Here is a 19,430-nt window from a genome sequence, read left to right as displayed (position 1 = left end):
TTTAAAAAATTCACTTGACCGGAATAAAATGCGTGTATCCTATGTTTTTATAACTTACCCAGCATCCATAGATAGCAGCAACTTCCTTTGAGCTGATTCTGCAACTATAAATGCTAAGGTCATGTAAATAATTGGCAAAGCCTGGACATAGGTCAGCTGATTAATGTGCCTGTTAAATAGAGCAGGCTGCAACCTATGAGTCACAGACTTATATTCTGGCAGGGCAAACTCAGCTTATCATCAATCTAAGGTTTATAAAATGTGCTGTGATAACATGAATTAACATGGCTTTGAGGCTTCAGTGAGCTAGTGACGTGTAAAAGGTCAGCTAGCATCATATTTCGACTGACGTAGGTAGCTTTCCACAGGATTAATGTTTTACCAGCACTAAGGAATGCCCAGTAGAAGGGAGTGGAGGGATTTTGCTGACAAAGAGGCAAGAGAGCCTTTGCTCTGAGAAGTCTGAATGAGATGTAGAAACAAGTATAGTGTCCGCGCAGAATCCGCTGATCTTAGTGGCTCAAACCTACAAGCGACTGTGTGTAATTTTGGGAATAATCATTGATTGTCATGTGTGCTGAAGATCATTGGTAATTATTGTATTCCTCCCCCCCTTCGGAGTGAAAATCCTGGGCGCTCTCCTGGGATGAGATCAGGGTCTGGCCTTTGTGATCTCAAAGGAGGGAGATTCAAGAATCCAGTCTGAAGATCTGCCAATGTTTCTAGTTTCATGCGTGACAAGTGCGCCAGCCAAGGTTTTTTTTAAATCTGAGAATCGTAGTCTTGTTTATTCCGTTATAAATCCTTGACTACAAATCCCAGAATTCAAAGAATCCTTGACTCCACCCCAGGTTTCCTTGAATTCTGAGAATTATATTCCTGTTTATTCTCTTTAAAATCCTGGACTACAAATCCCAGAATTCAAAAAATCTTTGACTCAAGCCTAGGTTTCTTTGAAATCTGAGAATAGGAGTCTTGTTTATTCCTTTAAAAATCCTGGACTACAAATCCCAGAATTCAAAGAATCCTTGACTCCAACCCAGGTTTCTTGTGAATTCTCAGAAGTGTCGTTTTGTTTATTCCTTTATAAATCCTGGACTGCAACTCCCAGAATTCAAAGAATCATTGACTCCAGCCCAGGTTTCCTTGAATTCTGAGAATTGCACTCTTGTTTATTCCTTTATAAATCCTGGACTACATATCCCAGAATGCAAAGAAACTTTGACTCCAGCCCAGGTTTCTTTGAATGATGAGAATTGTAGTCTTGTTTATTCCTTTATAAATCCTGGACTACAAAACCCAGAATTCAAAGAATCATCGACTTCAGCCCAGGTTTCTTTGAATTCTGAGAATTGTAATCTTGTGTATTCCTTTATAAATCCGGGTCTACAAATCCCAGAAATCAAAGAGTCCTTCACTCCAGCCGAGGTATCTTTGAATTCAGAGAATTGTAGTCTTGTTTATTCCTTTATAAATCCTGGACTACAAATCCCAGAATTCAAAGACTCTTTGATTAGAGCCGTTCATCACGCATTGCCAGCTATGAGCCTCTGCTGCCCCAGGAGGCACAGATTCTTGCACCACTTTACTGGTGAATTTCGTCATGAAATGGGCTAGAATGCACTAGGTGTAGTTCTGCCGTACAGGCACAGGGGGCACTGGCGAGTTTTAGTTTCTATTGCAAATGATTGTGACAAATCACAAAGGCGCGGTTCACAAAATCTTACTGACAGTTCAACTTTTTTGACAAATTTCCAATTTCGTGGAACCAAGGCGTCCAGCAGAAGACTTGAATAGTTTTACATTTCCTGGAATACTCAAAATATGAAATTTACCATTTACAGATTTTCAAACAGGTGAACAATTCTACATGTGGAAATGTGGGATGTATGACATTACAACGCGTGTCATTACAACGCGTGCAGTTACATCGCATGCGTTACAACGCATGCGATGTTACAATGCCATGCCATTACAACGCAAGTCTTTACATCGACTTGCGCTAGATGGCGTGCTAACATTAGAAAAGTGTAATTTACTATTCCAACTCCAGTCCACTTAACAGTAGGGAAGGTGTTGGGATAGTAAACTACACTATTTGTAATGTTAGCACGCCATCTAGCGCAAGTCGATGTAAAGACTTGCGTTGTAATGGCATGGCGTTGTAACATCGCATGCGTTGTAACACATGCGATGTAAAAGCTGCGTGTGGTAAAAACCGCGTTGTAATGGCTGTTCCCCGGAAATGTGACTCGAATGTGCTTTTACCCAAGTAACTTTTTTTCTCTCCACTGAAAAATGTTTTGCTTATGGAGACCCCCCCCCACCCCAACAGCCTTTAATTAAAAACAGGTGCATTCCACACCCAGCCCTATATCGTGAAAATAAATGCACTGCATATGGCAAAAGCAAACTCGCTTGTGTCTCTACAGACTGTGGAAAGACCTGCCACAGGTATGTAAATAATCACTAAGTTATGAGTTTATGGGGGTTGCTTATTTTGTTCAGAGGACTCCGTGGAGAAATGCTTAAAATTCTCCAGTCAACCCTAAACTTCTAAATGCTGCAATGCTGCCAAACTGGTAGATAGTTACAGTTATATGTAAACTTTCTTAAAATAAAATAGCGCCAACATTGCCTCTGAGACTCAAGAATGGTTAGTAACATTCGAAAAAAATATTTTATTACTTACCGGTAATGAAGATTACTGGTAATATGTTTGTTACCTCCTCATCAGCAGTGCTCGTCCCGCTTATCACGTTTGAGGATAAAAAAATGCCTCTGAGGAATTGATAACATTTATCATAGCCCTGTATCCATCCATTTCTTTTCTTTCTATTATTTATTTTACATGTGTACAATTACTTCATTGCAGCTTACAACACTACTGCAGCTAAATTTAATGAGTCGTCGATATTCAGCTCCAATTTATAGCGTAACGCCAAAGTGTTAAGTGTGGACCAGATGACTGCCCTACATATCTCCTAGGGAAATCCCGCTAAACCAACCCATGAGGTGGATATTGATAGGATCTGGTAGAGCAACGCTGTACTTTCTTTGAGATATACCCCCTGCTGAGATGTATGCTTGTGCAAAGGCTTGTTTTACCAACCTGCTCAGGTCGTCACATTTTTTCCTTTATTCACAACACTGTAATAAAGCACTAGAAGAACAAAACCCTTTAGTTCTTTTTAAATAAATCAATAATGCCCTTTAATGCCTAAAGATTGAGACTCATTTAAGAATCATTTTCGATCATTGATAAGACTTTCTTGTGAGCAATGAAATTGATTTTGGAGTCTATGGCTAAACTAAGGATCAGATCTCATTACAATTTTTTCCAACAGAAATTTTATTTAGTGATGACTGATCGCTAAAGAACCGAGTTTGCCTAACGCTTTACCCATCGCTATAGCTACCAACAAGACGCGCCTATAATCACAACTTATCTGCAGCTCACACTGTTTCTCTGCAAACCCTTAAGCACAACTGATGAGTCGCAGCTAGCGGCTGAAGTTTGAACTGCCTGACTTTTTAATCTGAAGCTTTTAAACAATTTGAAAACTAGTGAGATTCCTTTTAGAAGCATCTCCAGGTGCTTCTAGGAAACCTCTACCTGCTGCTCATTGGCTGACAGTGGAGAGGTGCATAACCCTAATAAGAAGCCATCCTTTAAAAAGTATAGCATGGGGTACTGATCACATCACTTTGCTTCACACCCTTTATCTCTATACCAAATGTCAAAGTGCCTTCAGTGTAATTTGCAAACGTTGATGGCTTTTTACTGGTCTGATTGTCAATTGCAGCCTATCTCTTGGAGGGCGAGCTGCTCCGTCTCCCATGCCGTGAGATACACAGTTCTCAGTTGCCTCAGTGTTAGGGTTAGAAACTGAAGGGGAAGAGGATGTATTGAGAGCTGAAGACCCTGATTCCTCTCTAATTGACGTATCAACAAAAATAACGGGCAACATGACCAACAAGTATTGCCTTCCCCTACTTGCTTTGAAATGTTTTATAAGGCTTTCGGAAGACGGGATATTGGGGTAAATGCAAACAGGGTCCACGGCTGCCACAGGTTTAACATTGAATCAACCTCTCAAGCATTCAAATGCCGGGTCTCTGAGCAAAAGTGCATCTGGAGAGCATTGTTCAGGGATTCCAGGCACTGACTTCCAAATGTGTCCACTATCACCTGGAATGAATGTAGACTTATGTGAAAACATATTGATGCTGGAAGATTGTCCGCTTGAATGTTTTCTGTCACCAAGTCCTGTTCCTTGTGCCTCCATGCCTGTCCAGATGAGCCTTCGCTACATGATTATTCGTTCTGATCAACACTGAGGTGTTCTCTAAGTGAGGTGCAAACCTTCGAAGAGCATAACATAAGGCCGTTAACGTCTTTTGATTCAAGGAGAGAGGCAGTTCTGGTACAGCCCACTTACTCTTTTCTTCTAAGTCTTCGACAGTCACGCACCGCCCCCAGGCACTTGCATCTGATGTTATCATGCGATGGAATATACGATGTTACATCGCGGTGTTTACAGCACGATACCTTTACCACGCAGGCGCTGGACTTAGGAATAGTATGATTTACTATTCCAACTCCAGTCTACGTACAGTAGGAAAGGTGTTGGAATAGTAAATCACACTATTCCTTAGGTTAGAGCGCCATCCAGCACAAGTCATTGCAATGACTTGCGTTGTAATACCCACGTTGTAAAGGTATTGCGGTGTAAAAACCGCAATGCAACCGATGTTTGCCCATGTGATGGCTTGCATATTATAAAAAATATTCCCTTGTTTTTAGATTTGTTTTGTTTTAGTAAGTGGCCTAACGGCTAGAGCGCCAAACTCAAATCTGGGGAACTGGGTTTGGGTCTCGCCAGGGATGCTCGACACTCTGTCATTCTGGGCAAATCACTTAATCTCCCCGTGCCTAACAAAATTAATGTGTCCATCTGTAATGCAACTGGTGCTCATGTAAAGCGCTCTGATATCTTCAGGTTGAGTTCGCGCTATATAAAACTCCAAAATACCCGATACTGGGATAAGGTTCCTGTACGTCTGCATCAATGGTGACCAATGACCCAACAGATTATACATTATACGTTTCTGTGCAAACATGCACAAGGAATCGCTGAGGCGGCTGCTAACACCAGCATTTGGAACCTCAATGAAAGTGTGGCTGTTGCCATCAGCAAGGATAATGTTTGTGACAACTGAATCTGCAAAGACTGTATCCTGTTCGCTTGAAGAAACACCTACCCCTTCAGGGTATCTATAAACGACACAATGAATATTTTCTTCTAAGCTGGTGGAAGGCTGGAGTTCTCATAATTCATGATGAGTCTCAGCAATACTAGGCAGGAACATACCTTCGTCGCACTGGACTCCACATTTATAAAGGAACTGTCAGATATAAGACAGTCACCCATATGTAGAAACAATAGAACACCTTGTAATTGTAGGCAAGACAAGACTGGAGCTAATACCTGGGTAAAGACTCTTGGTGACAAACTTAGACGAAAGGAGATTGTTTTGAACTGAAAATGCTGCTCCTCGATCGCAAACCTTAGATATTGTAGACTCTCTTTCTTTATCGACGTATGAAAATATGCGTCCTGTAAACATAAGGTTGCCAGAAAGTCTTGTTTTGATAACATTGGTAATCACCATTTGTAAAGTCAATATTGTGATGGGTGTGTACTGGACAAAGTTGTTGAGCCACTTTAGGTCAAGTCCTGGTCTGTACTTTTCTGTTTGCTTGGCACTAAAACTATCATCGAATGAAGCCCACATCCTCCCTGCCAATCTCAAATCTGCATCCGAAAGAAATTGGGGTAGACAATCCGAACATCTGTGGGATCTTTGCGCTCCCGCAAGCAGTCTAATAATGCAGAGATGTCTCTTAACATTGCCCGCACGGCATATGAGGCCCAAGTGTTCGTTTTCAATGCAAAATCTCCCAAATATCCCATTTTGAAAGCACTCTCCATCTTTTTTCCACGGCACCTAGAAGAGATGATTCCTTGATGCCAAGAAGGTTGTTGATGACAGACCTACCAATATAGTATTCATTTTTGAGACTGAGGAAATTTGTCAAACTGCTCCAACGGATATCTCTTCGTCAAAAATCTAGGAAATTAAGGGGCATATCATCAAGGCAGCGCTATATAATTATCACCGCTTTTGCGTCCGTTTTCGGCCGAAAAGCGGCGATAATTTTACCGCTTTATCAGCAAGGTCCCGCTATCGCATGAATCCTTGCCTTAGCGCCCTTTCCCTTAACGCCCAGCTTTGCATATCTAATGAGATGCAAAGTGGGCGTTCCTTCCCAAAAGAACGTGAGAAATGTCACTAACCGACATTTCACCTATTATCTAGCCTCATGCTGACCTGCAGAGCGATAAGAAAAGTAGCGCTAACCGTGGTTACCGCTACTTTCCTTACGCCTGCTTTTCATCTGACTTAGCCATGATATCCAATAGAAGGTGGATATCATGGCTGAGTCTGCCCTGCACTATCAACAAGCTATCGCCATACTTAGTGCGATTATCACTCGATTTCCAGCGATAATCGCACATATGGCAGCTTGCGCCTGGAATTTTATCGCTGTTGAGATAAGCGTTGCTGATAGCACACTATCTCAGCGTTAGCCGGCGGTAAAATTCAGCATTAGCCGGCGATAATTATCCTCACGCTAAACGTGCTGAGCGATAATTATCGCCGGCCCTTGCTGATATGCCCCTATGTTTTCTCCAAATTCATCCATTCTTTACGCTCCATACTCTTTGCCACTTCATGAAAGGGTAGGGAATTTCCTTGAGGGGCAAAAAAAACATCTTACTCTTGTTGAAGTTGTTCTTCAAATGTTCCAATTGATAAAAGTCTCTAATCTTGTTAAAGAAAGCTGGGCCATATTATCACACCAGAACCTGGGCTTCTATGGCTCCTATGGGAATTCACAAGGGCATATTATCAAGCCCATTATCGCCGCTTTAGCTGCAGTTTCCTGCCGCTAAAGCGGCGATAATGTTATATCCGTTCCTTGATAATATGGCCCGCTCTTCTTTCAGCTCTGTATCTGTTGCTAAAGCGGAAAGGTTTTTTTTTTGTCTGCTCTTCTTAGGATCCAAACTGTTGCAGGATCCACAACCAATATGGCCTGGTACTTGCCTAAGACACTTTTTTAACAAAGAAACCCCAGAATCCGCCCTTGGATGGATGGGTACCTCCTCCCCCTCCAGGGCAAGCATTTCAAACCACACTGTTCTTGGATTAGGGGGAGTGACCCCCCGGCCGTCTTTTATTACATATTAAAAACATTGATTATTCATTTGTATTATGTATACTTTACGCAAAAAGTCCAGATGCATTGATAGATACATGTCACTTGTCTAACATTAACATGCTCTAATACAAATTCCACTCCTAACATAATCTACAAATGTAGATACTTTACTTTCTGCGTGTCCCATATAGAGCCTACGGCAAGGTCAATGACTGACAGCCCCAGATTCCGGTAAACTAAAAATACTACTCCACCGGAGTAAGCCTGCGTAGGGGGTACAGCTTATCGGATGGATACTTTCCCCCGGGACCCCCCTACGCCCTAAGCCTTAACTCCATAACGGGGGCACTGGCAGCCCCAGATCCTGGTAGAGCTACGAATACTACTCCACCAGAGTAAGCTTGCGTAGGGGTACATCTTATCGGATGGATACTTTCCCTCGGGCCCCCCCTATGCCCTAAGCTTTAAACTCCATAAACTGGGGCTGCAATTCTGCATACTTGCGCCCTGATGCGCATGTGCGTGTGAGGGTGGCCACTGGCCTACTGGAAAGAGTGACTCCCCTGGCCCCCGCACCCCGACAGCCTACTTACCGGCTGTCACTGCCCCTGGAGTTACATGGTGCTGGCCGCTAAGGGCCGAAGACTATGCTTACCAATCATGACCTTACTGCTGACCAGGGACACATTACTAAAATACGACAAAATTACTTGCATCATAGACCTATAAACTTCACAAATTACTACGATATTGAACTGATATCACATTACATATTAACAAACGCATTCCACTAAAGTTACCTGTAACAAAAATCATCATATAACACACACTTTTATTACCAAATTGCCAAACATATCACAATTCACTTTGAAACATATCACAGATACCTGCAACAAAAAGTTAAGCACAACACTTATTCCTGTAATGCACATTCAAACTGCCTGCCCTAGGGGATGGTGGGTGGGGAAAACAAGGTACGGGCCGCCGATGGCCTGGGTGTGTTCCGGTGTACCACTACTCATCCCAATGCAGGCTGTCAGAGCGCTTTACATCACATGTACACATTATACATTGACAACAAATCATATGTGTGTAAAGCAATGTACAGGATGTGTTACATAAGACAGTGAGGGTTACAAGGTGTAGGAGCCCCATGTCCTCATACATCAATGTGCTAAATTAGAAGGAGTACAATTTATGAACTACAAGTAACAAAAGGATCTCTGTTTTAAAAGCAGTAACCCACTTACCCATTTACATAAAATAAAAATATGTCATCTGCATGTTACATAATATGCTTTGCAGGAGACATATTAACCCTCTATGTTAGTATGATTTAGGACTAGGGCAAAACACAGATCTGTCTAATAAATAAATTATCCTCCAGAATTATCTCACCATTATTTTTATTCCCTGAGATTTAGCTGGCACACAAAGAACTCTGCAGCAGGTGCCTTAACCTCTTAAGATATTATAAAATACAGACATTCCAAACAATTAAGCAGAACATATTTACTACCAGGTTTCTCCTTGTTGCCAATTTCTTTGTGGCAGGGTTAAAAAACTATAAATGTATACGTTGAGTCCCAAATTTTGCAGTGAGGTTGTGTCAATCTTTTAGTACGACCTCAATGCAAAATCTCACTTTTTAAACATTGTAATGCACTAAAATGTACGCATGATAGACCTGTTAAACATATGTCACATCTTAAGATCTGATGTCACTTTCAGTGAGGTCATGGGTTGTGATGCCACTTCCTGTGATGCCACCTGCGATGTCACATGCCGTGATATCACGCATTGCGATGTCACTTGCATACTGCCTAACTTGGTTAGTCCCCCCACTGCTTTTTTTAGGGCTTGTGTCCTGCGAGGAAATGTTGATTTGTGCGGGTTACCAAATACTGGAATATTTTTAAAATTACTGTGCTATTTTCAGGGTTTTGAGCTAGCAATTTTTGTTGGTAACATTCTCAGTCAGCACAGAGCCGCCCTGTGTCAAGTGTCACTTAAGTGCTTAAAAGAACAGCTTTGTCACACACATTTTCCCACTAATCCACCTGTGTTATTTACCTGCATTTGCAGAAGCCTCTATGCACGATTCTCAGGTTAATGATAAACTGTTCACACAGAGTGATACCATGTCGCTATGAGCTATTTTAAAATCCCCTTCTTTGTTGGCGCTGGAACCCGTGTTCTGTTATGCATGAAAATGTTGCTGGTTTAACACACTGGACTAGTCATCCATCAGTTTGTTAAATTCCATTCCGTTTATCCAGTTTGCATGAAATACACGTAGAGGTAAAATGCCTTACTGAGGTTAAAGAAATTGAGAGTAGGCCTGGGCTAAAATTCCGTTCTGCTCGCGGAAATTGCGATAATTTGACATTTTCGCGTTCCACAGAGAGCGCGAAAATGTCAAAATTTCCGCAATCCGCATTTTACTGGAAATGTTTTGCTTGCGCGCGCTGTAAAATAATACATTCTCGCGTGCTCGCGATCGCCTTACCTGAATCCCCGCGTTCGCCGACAAGTTTTCCCGATCCGGTTGCGTTCTCCACAAGATGTTTGATTGTTGGTAGACATTTGCGCTGTCTCGCGACAGTTCGCGCCCGCAGTAACGTCATTCGTCGCGCGATCACGTCTTTCTTCTCGCGATCATGCACCGCGAGACAAGTGAAAACAAGATGGCCGCGCCCGCGAGCAACCGCATGGGTAAGTTGGAAAACCGCGACCACGCAGAAAATACTGCGAACGGGCAGGAAAAAAACTTCGGCATCTTCGTGATATTTCCGCGTGTTTGCGGAGATTTTTAACATTTTTGCGATAATTTGCGAAAGTGAATTTCGCAAATTCCGCCTACCCCTAATTGAGAGTCTGGCTCCAAGCTGCTTGAAAATTTTGATAGGCAGGCATTCCTCCAAAAGCTAATCCAAGTGCCATTACTGGTGCCTCCAATTGCACAAAACATTACTGTTATGCACATATTTTGCAAGTTTTGAAACTGAAGGTGAAGTTGAATTTCCTGGAATGAGTGACAGCCTGTTGCTCCCCTGATCGTGGCTAAGTAATGTGGATAGGAAAGGATGTACTTCCAGGGTCGTAGCTACAATTGGTTCAGCAGGTGCAATGGCACCAGATCCCAAAGCCCTGAACTACCGTTGCTAATTGCTGTATTTGACTATCCAACAGTCAAAGGAACAATTTCCCTCTTTTGCACCGTGGCATCCTTAGTATGCTACTGTGTACTGCCCCATTGTCTGGCCCTCCCAGCGACATAGTTGCCAAGTTTCCTTATCTATGCCTGATGTGCTGGTCCAGTCCAGGTTTTGGCTTTGAATTCTGGGACTTGTAGTCCTGTTTTGTAATGGAATAAACAAGACTACAAGTGCCAGGATCTAAAAAAACCCTTGGACTGGAGCAGCACCACGCATGGACCTGGGAAACTTCACAGGGCGGCTGCGAGGACTCCCTAGAGACAAATGAAGCAGTAGCAGGGGCAGACATTCTTCGTACCACCACCTCTGTAAGATGGTCCAGCAACAATCTTCATTTAATGCCTGCATGAGGGTGTCCAAGCCCCTCCTTTAGAGTAGCAATATTGGGCTACGTTTGGTTCACTTTGGGCAAGGGAGTGTTCTAAAACTCCGTAAACACTGGAAGGAACTCCGAAGTGTTTTGGATTTGTGACATGAATCTTGTTGTTGGTGTCCCATCTCATCAGGATTTTCTCTGCCCTCCCCCCCACCATGTACCATTATTATTAAACATGTGCTGCGCCCTCCATAGCACAGTATAGAAGCACTTAGAGTTGGGGTCCAATGGGTATTGGGAGGGTCAGGGATACTTAAAGAAGAGCAGTTCGTGTGTGGGTGGAGGTTTGGTGTTGTTTTGAGTTTCTGCACTTCCTGCACACCATACTAAATAGGATTGTAAACAAAATGGTATGTGTTCTTGTAACATTCCTTTTCTATCTTTGTTCACTGTAATAAGAAGCCAAGGCGCACTGCCAAAGCTCTAGAACACATTTAAAAGTGCTTTGTATTTACATTTGCTGTTCGAGGTATGCATAGACGAAGGCTGGAAATACTGGCTTTACATGATTTTGCTTACTTACTGATGTCGCCCACTTCATTTTTATATGTGGAGATGTTCTTCATGTTTCCTTGTATTACTGTTGCTCCCAGCAGTGTGAGGTGTGGGATCAAAGCTCAAGGAACTGTGTACTTAAGGACTTTGCTGCTCTGGTTGTATCTTCATGTATGCCCTCGCGTAACATTTAAACTAACAGCTGCAATAACACTATCCTATAAGGCAAGGCCATCTTAACAGCATTATAGGCCCCTGGTCAAAGCAGTGCACTAGGCCCTGCCTGCACAACCACTCACAGGAATAAAAATGTTTAATGGAAAATTAGTGTTAAATTCTGGTCTGCATCGGGCCCCTATGCTTTTGGGGCCCCCGGGCAACTGCCCAGCATGCCCATGCATGAGTAATTTTGAGTGTGTATAATTTGTGGTAGTTTTTAGACAAATGGCACTGCAGGTTTGTTTACTGTCATTTGCTTACCAGTGTCTTGGTGCAGTGGTTGCCAGTGTCGTGGTGGATCTTGACGAAGGCATGTCACTTACATATATCTTCATTGAGTAAGGAGTAGGACGAGAATGGGGATGAGGATTTAATGGTGTGATTACTTACTGGCAATTATAAGTACTCTGATTCTCACTCATTCGTCCCAGTACTCCTATGACCAAGCATCCGCCTGTAACTGCCTCAGTACGTGGGCATGTGCCATGATGCCAGGGCTCCAATCTATTTCCACTATTCCTTGTACCTGGGACCACACATTGTTCCATTGAACTTGATCTAATTTTCACTAAACGCAACATGCTGCTCCTTCAGCAGCCAAAATCCCTTCGGTTCTTTTGAATATTAATATTTGTGAGTTCCTGCTGGATGGATATCCATGGAATGCCTCTGAAGTGTTTCTAAGGAATGAGTAACCAAGCCAGCATGATGTCATCTGTCCTTCAACTACCAAAATGCTTACAGTCTTCTAATATATGTAGTCTTCTTTCTATGTGCCACAGCTTACAGGAGCCACCCAATTAAACAGAGCTCCCTGCTACATGTTCGCCTGAAGCCCCATTTCTCAGTCCTGCTCACACCTGCCTTGGTCCATCCTCCAACACAGCATGGCCGCGTTGGGTCTCACACACACCCCGGGGAAACCACAGATCGCCATGCTCAGAATATCAAATTCAGTGTGCAGCTTGCATTTTCCTCTTAGACTGATCAGAGTGTTCGTAATTGTCGGTGTATTCAAAAGTGCTATCTTGGGTAGATAAATACATTTTATAGTTCACTATTGCAGTTTCTAGCATCTTTGTTGCAATATGTCAATTGCTTTGTTCTTGGTGCCAAGTTTAGTATGTCACAGGCTTAAGTACAGATCAGCATAATACTTGTCAAATCTCTTAATATATTCAAGTATACTTAAGATAGACCAACTGAACATGCATGTTGCTTTTTGTGATGTCACTTCCTGTGATGTCACTTCTGGTGATGGCATGTGCGGTGATGTCACGCCCATTCTGCCTGACTTGGTGAGTCCCCCCACTTCTTTTTCTAGGACTTGTGCCCTGGGAGGGTACACGCCGGGTTCCATTTTGCCAAGTACTGCAGCCTTGCTTAGCCTTCACTCACCGCTGTAAGATAAGTAAAAACAGTTTATATCCTTACCTAATCCCCATAATGCACAGCTTTGACTGCTGCATGGAACGAGCACGATGTGCTAGCGAGATGGAGAGACCTCAAGTGGATGTCCGAAATAGTTATATGACTAACTAAACCTCAAACGGATGTGGAAAGTCAAACTCAATGAATGGAACAAACACTGCTTTTGAGGAAGTGATGTAGGTGCACAAAATGCTCTGTGAATCAGACCCATAGAGATCGCGAGCTCCAACATGTTCTAAAAGATTGTGGTGTTTGGACCAAAAGTTTATGAACAGTGAAATGAAGGGTCACAAGATGGTTGAAGACTGTATGAAGTTCATGGCGGGCTTTGAAGTCGATCAAGAATAAAACTGATCTTCAAGGCGTGTGCGACTGGACTAACATTAAACCTACACCAGCAGCTTAAGGTGTCAGTCAATGCAACTGGATGCTTCAGGAAACAGTGCTATCCCTTGGAAACAAAATCTTTCAACAATGAGTTTAAAATATAACAAGCATTGTCAACTCCAATAGGCGAGGCTTTAAAGGAATGTTGTATGGTAAAGTGGAGCATTACAAGTGAATAGCATGGGATTAGATATATATGTGTGTGAAAGCAAAGAACTGGTGAATGATATTGGTGTAGGTTAAAGGTCAGTGACGGTTGCACAATTCAATAAAGCTTTATTCAATTACTTTTTTGAATAAACATAAAAGCACATAGTATCACACATTATTACAGTCTGTACAGCTTTATGAATATCATTAAAAAATATAATACAAAATTTGAATTAAAGCACCGTCTTGTGGCTACCTATCGTACATAAATAAGAAGAAATTTCATAATATAAAAAAATTCATATTAAAATAGTTTTCCTACACTTGATAAAATATTTAAAAAAGGCAGATAGTGACCATGTAAAATGCTCCTTCTCTAGAAATTGCAATGCTAAAAAAGCGGGACGACACTGTCTGAGGCCGAGTAAGTTTGGGATTGGTAAAATCCACCTTTTACTTTGTGCATGATAAAATTTACAGAATAAAAGAAATATCGTCACATGGACACCTGCACATGTCTCTGGACCAGTTGTTCATAGTAATCTATGAAAGATCCCTAATCTAAATCGGGTCAGTAGGAATCTGCTGTATTTGCCGTGAGTATTCTTAAGATACGGCTGGATGCTATGGGTGGTTAGTATCAGTTGATTCGCCACTACAGTTGACTTCACTATTTCTGTGGGAAATCTTATTGGGTCCAAAAGTGCCATACAGTTTCCTTTAAGATCTTTTATAGAGATAATGATCATGGTACTGGGGTCATCATAATATTCAGGATTCCCAAGATCGTTCATAAATATGTTAACATATTTTGACCATGGTATGGTAGAGACCCGCTCTAGCTTAAGACTATCAGTTTGAATATCCCGACTAAAAGTGTTTTTTGTTGTGGTCCAAATCTTGTGCCATAGTGAAACAGGTTCTGTTTTTATAAGATCGGTATCTGCGGCATCCCTAGCTCAGAATGACAAATATAAGAAGATGTACGGCTTGGGACTTCCAGCAGGAATTTGAAAAAGGCGTTCTAGACAAGCTGTAGGGGTTGTGAATCTGCATAGCCCCAGACGCCTGCACAGTACATAGCAGTAGAGATACAATTTGCCTGGTAAATGTGTAATAACTCTACAGGAGATCGTCTACCAAGCTTTCTTGAGAAATTGGCTAATGCAGCAGTGGCTTTCCTAAACATGTATTTCCTAGCTTGGACCGCCTGGGACCATGTCCCCTTCTGATCAAAAATAATGCCTAAATAAGAGAACCTTTTTGTAAATTCGACCATTTTATTGTCAATGTAAATATCTCTACATTGTTTGGTACCTCCCCCGCATTTCATGATAAAGGTTTTTGAGGGGAAGCGTGGCCAACCAAGATGGCCGAACAGAGGTGATCCGTGTCGGCTCCGCTGCCAGCTCTGCTGTTGCGGGCGTTTACAGGAGCCCAACGCAGTGCTTACACACAGGTATATGTACCGGAAGATATGAGGAGTCGTAGGTGACCAGCGAATTCCACCGGCAGTCAGAGGGAAAGAAAGGAGCACCGGACGGAGTGAAGCCGAGGCGACACTCAAAATGGCACCGACCTGCCGCGTCTGCTGACTCTACCAAGGGAGGGAGGAAGCAGACGGAGCGGAACATGAGGCAATCCACAGCGAGATTGAGACAGAAAGGTCTGCATTGAAGGTGGAGCGCTCAGGAGAAGGAACGGGTCCCGAGTGGGCCGGTGATGTTAGCGGCCGCTGATAGCGAGATTCCAAAGTGCGGCGGAGGGGGTGAGTAGGACTGAGCAGTCCCCACCAGGGTGCAACAACCGATAAGCGCCCAAACCAGTGTGGTGCTGCGAGGAAAGCATGGTTGCACCGAGGGTGATGATGTTTTCTCCCCGCCTCCACATTACGCCTGACCTTAAAATGGCGGCCGAAAGGCTTCAATGAAGAATTTCCACCTGAGGCAGCCCAGGAGGTACCTGAAGAAGCGGTGGAATACACTGGGTCCACCTTAGAACACATAGGGGAAAGTAAATTGAAACACCAGGGGCAGAATCCCTTGCCTGACCTCAAGATGGCCGCCTCTGTGCCTCTGTGGTCATTTACCAAGAGGAGCTACAACTCTCACACTGGTGAGAAGATCCAAAGGCTTACTCCGGAGAAGTTTATAGGGAAGTGCGTCAAGGCAGGGAAACTTGGGCTGGGCAATCACGACGAGCAGAGGGGTCGGGGAACCTCTGGTGGATGTTGGCGACTGCACCTATGCCACCAAAAAAGTCCACAGCCAAGGTTTCAAACTACTTCCCACCCGCAGAGAAGAAACAAGCATCCAAGCAAGGGAGTGCCGATTCCAGCATGACACTGACAAAGGCAGATCTGTTGGCGTCCCTGAAGGACTTTATGACAGCGCTACGCACAGAATTAAAAGCTGATCTCCAGGCCTCTATGGACCAACTGAAGTCAGACTTGTTGGAGAGGATGGCCTTGCTCCAACACGATGTGGACTCCATAGGGACACGACTGACAGAGGCAGAGGCCCATACCCAAGATCTAGATAGAAGAGTGACGGACACTCACGAAAAAAGTGCAGACCCAACATACTCAGCTTCAGTTGGCCCTGTTAAAGAACGAAAACTTGAAAAACAGGTCTAGGAGAGACAATATTTGCATTAGAGACCTGGAAGAGGGAGCGGAAGGGCCAGACCTTGAGGCTTTTATAGAAGGGCTATTTGCAGAGATCCTTGGGCCTAAACAAATGAAGATTAAAAATAAAAAGAGCGCACAGGGTTGGGCCGGCAGCATCTAGAGAGAGAAGACGTACACGCAATATATTAGTTAAGCTCCACTCCTTCAAGGTCAAGGAACCGATCCTACAGGAATCAAGGCAAAAAGATTCAATCTCCTTCAAGGGTTTCAAATGCTCTTTATTCCAGAGCCTGGCACAGGCGACCCGACAACGCAGACACTCATTTAGGGTTGTCACAGAAAAGCTGAGGGCGGAACGCGTGAGATATCGTTGGACTTATCCATTTGGGTTAGCCTTTGAGTTCCAGAACAAACAGTGCCATGTCACAGATCTCAAGGAGGGCCTGGAGATTTTGGGCCTGCCGGTCCCCGATAAGGAAGCAGCAAACTTACCTGCTGTAGCCTGGTCTACTTGGTCCACGCCGCCAAAGCCACCGCCAGGAGTCCAAGGGAGCCATTGCCGTTGAGCATCAGCGGGCCCAATCTTCCGCATCGCTTCCGCGTCGCCGCCCCGGGACTCCAACTCCCGGCAGCCCCAGCGGCGGCGCGCTGATCTGACGCTGCGCCAGCGCCAGGAGGCGCCTACAAAGCACGCAGAGGCCGGCGGAGCGGGGAGAAGCAGCAAACTTACCTGCTGTAGCCTGGTCTACTTGGTCCACGCCGCCACCGCCAGGAGTCCAAGGGAGCCATTGCCGTTGAGCATCAGCAGGCCCAATCTTCCGCATCGCTTCCGCGTCGCCGCCCCGGGACTCCAACTCCCGGCAGCCCCAGCGGCGGCGCGCTGATCTGACGCTGCGCCAGCGCCAGGAGGCGCCTACAAAGCACGCAGAGGCCGGCGGAGCGGGGGGAAGCAGCAAACTTACCTGCTGTAGCCTGGTCTACTTGGTCCACGCCGCCACCGCCACCGCCAGGAGTCCAAGGGAGCCGTTGCCGTTGAGCATCAGCGGGCCCAATCTTCCGCATCGCTTCCGCGTCGCCGCCCCGGGACTCCAACTCCCGGCAGCCCCAGCGGCGGCGCGCTGATCTGACGCTGCGCCAGCGCCAGGAGGCGCCTACAAAGCACGCAGAGACCGGCGGAGCGGGGGGAAGCAGCAAACTTACCTGCTGTAGCCTGGTCTACTTGGTCCACGCCGCCACCGCCAGGAGTCCAAGGGAGCCATTGCCGTTGAGCATCAGCGGGCCCAATCTTCCGCATCGCTTCCGCATCGCCGCCCCGGGACTCCAACTCCCGGCAGCCCCAGCGGCGGCGCGCTGATCTGACGCTGCGCCAGCGCCAGGAGGCGCCTCCAAAGCACGCAGAGGCCCGCTTCGCGGGACGCGCCGGGCTGAGCCCGGGCAAAGGGCGGGCCCTCTCTGGCCCTCAGATCGCCAGAAGAGACAGGACTGGGCCACGGATTCTGTACGTATTCAATGCAGAACTTGTGCATTTATTATATGGTGCTTTGTAACGTGTATAACTGTAAGTGTTACCAGAAGCTAGCTGTTTGGTACAATCCCCGGTAAACGTGCTCTGTCTTAAGGATTATTGTTACGGTTGTTAACATGGCCAAGGTCAAGACGAACAAACCCATCATGGGGGCTGGTTCCATGGAGAACTATCTCGTGCAAAAGGTGAACCAGATTAATAATACCCGTAGAGCTTCCTTAGGGCGAGGTAATGACTCTGACGTATGTGCAGAGCTGCCCTCTCCCTTGGTGTTTGTAGCTCCCACAGACGGACAGGATGGGGGAAGTGGGGCTGTCGTAACTAATGAAGCACAAATACATGCAGATCAGACTGTAGATCACTTAGAATTAGTATCTGACTTAATAGAGGAAGAGACATCACTCTCATCGCCCCACCATAGACCAGTGAGACTGTGTAGGAAGGTACAAGCTAAGCGAGGGGGGAAGAACTGCAAGCTTAGAACAGGGAGGGGTAATAGAGTCTCTAATAGTGGGGTATTGCAAAAGGATTTAGAGGAGGGTAGTGGCATGGGTGGAACCAGCTCTAATATCATCCCGGAACCACTCACTCTTCTACTTCACTCTCTGGAGGGAAAAATAGAGGCAAAAATTACTGAGCTGATGCAACCTTTGCTATCCAAATTAGACACAATGGCCTTGGAAGTGGAAAGATTAGGTGGGCTGCTAAAATCGCACCTGGTTAGAGCATCAGGTAAATCAGACGTAGCAAATAATAAACTAATCGTGGAGGATCTGGGAACAAGCAGAGAAAATTTACCAAATATTTTATTAAATAATAGGCAGAATAATAGGCAGAATACATTGGCTGTTGCTGAATCTGTCCTATCGGATCCCAATATATCAACTATGCAGAACACCATTGTTACTGGAACTTCTGAGGGAAAGTTGGCTTACAGCCATGTAAAGAAAAGTCGTCATGTAAATCTTCCACCTGAATGTGCACCTTATGTGGCTGTACTCACAAATGTCCCACCCATTCAGCCCCACGCATATCAGGTGTCTGAGGAAAATCATGATTCATTAAAGAATAGGACGGTCTTTTGGCTTAATAAGAACTGTGGGTTTCCCGTTAAATTTGCGGATCAAATATTAACAACAAGAAGGGTGAGTTGGATCGGACCATCTAGTAAGGCAACAAATGGTGATTGTATTATCATCAATTTTAGGCATCCTCAACATGCTGCCACAGTTTTACTTAGAGCCGCTGCATTGGCCAACATACCTAATAGTATTTGTATACGCCCTCTGTGGTTTTTTTACTCCCTCTTGATTAGAAATCCACCAACCCCTGGCCCTCTTAGATCACGTATACTCTCACAGTCACTGCCTCCTAATGGAGAATATGTACACAATGTGGGAATACAGAGAGAAAATGGTTTTAATATTGTAACTCACAACAGATTTGATGCCCTTTCGGGATTAGAGTTATGTGACTGACATGAGGTATCTGTTGGGCAGGCAACTCGGAGTTCAGAGGTTTTGGAACGTATGGAGAGTATCTCGGCTGCCAGAAACTCAAATAATATAATTTCCTGGAATATTGCGGGTCTAGTTACTAAAATGAGGGAATGCAATTGCATTGAGTACATTAAGAAGTACCAAGTTATCTGTTTACAGGAAACTTGGTCAATCGATTGTAATTACTTCCTGGAAGGGTATAAGGCTTAT

This window comes from Triturus cristatus, chromosome 12 (assembly GCF_964204655.1).
Source record: "Triturus cristatus chromosome 12, aTriCri1.1, whole genome shotgun sequence".
Lineage (NCBI taxonomy): Eukaryota > Metazoa > Chordata > Amphibia > Caudata > Salamandridae > Triturus > Triturus cristatus.
Note: the sequence above shows the minus strand (reverse complement) of the source record.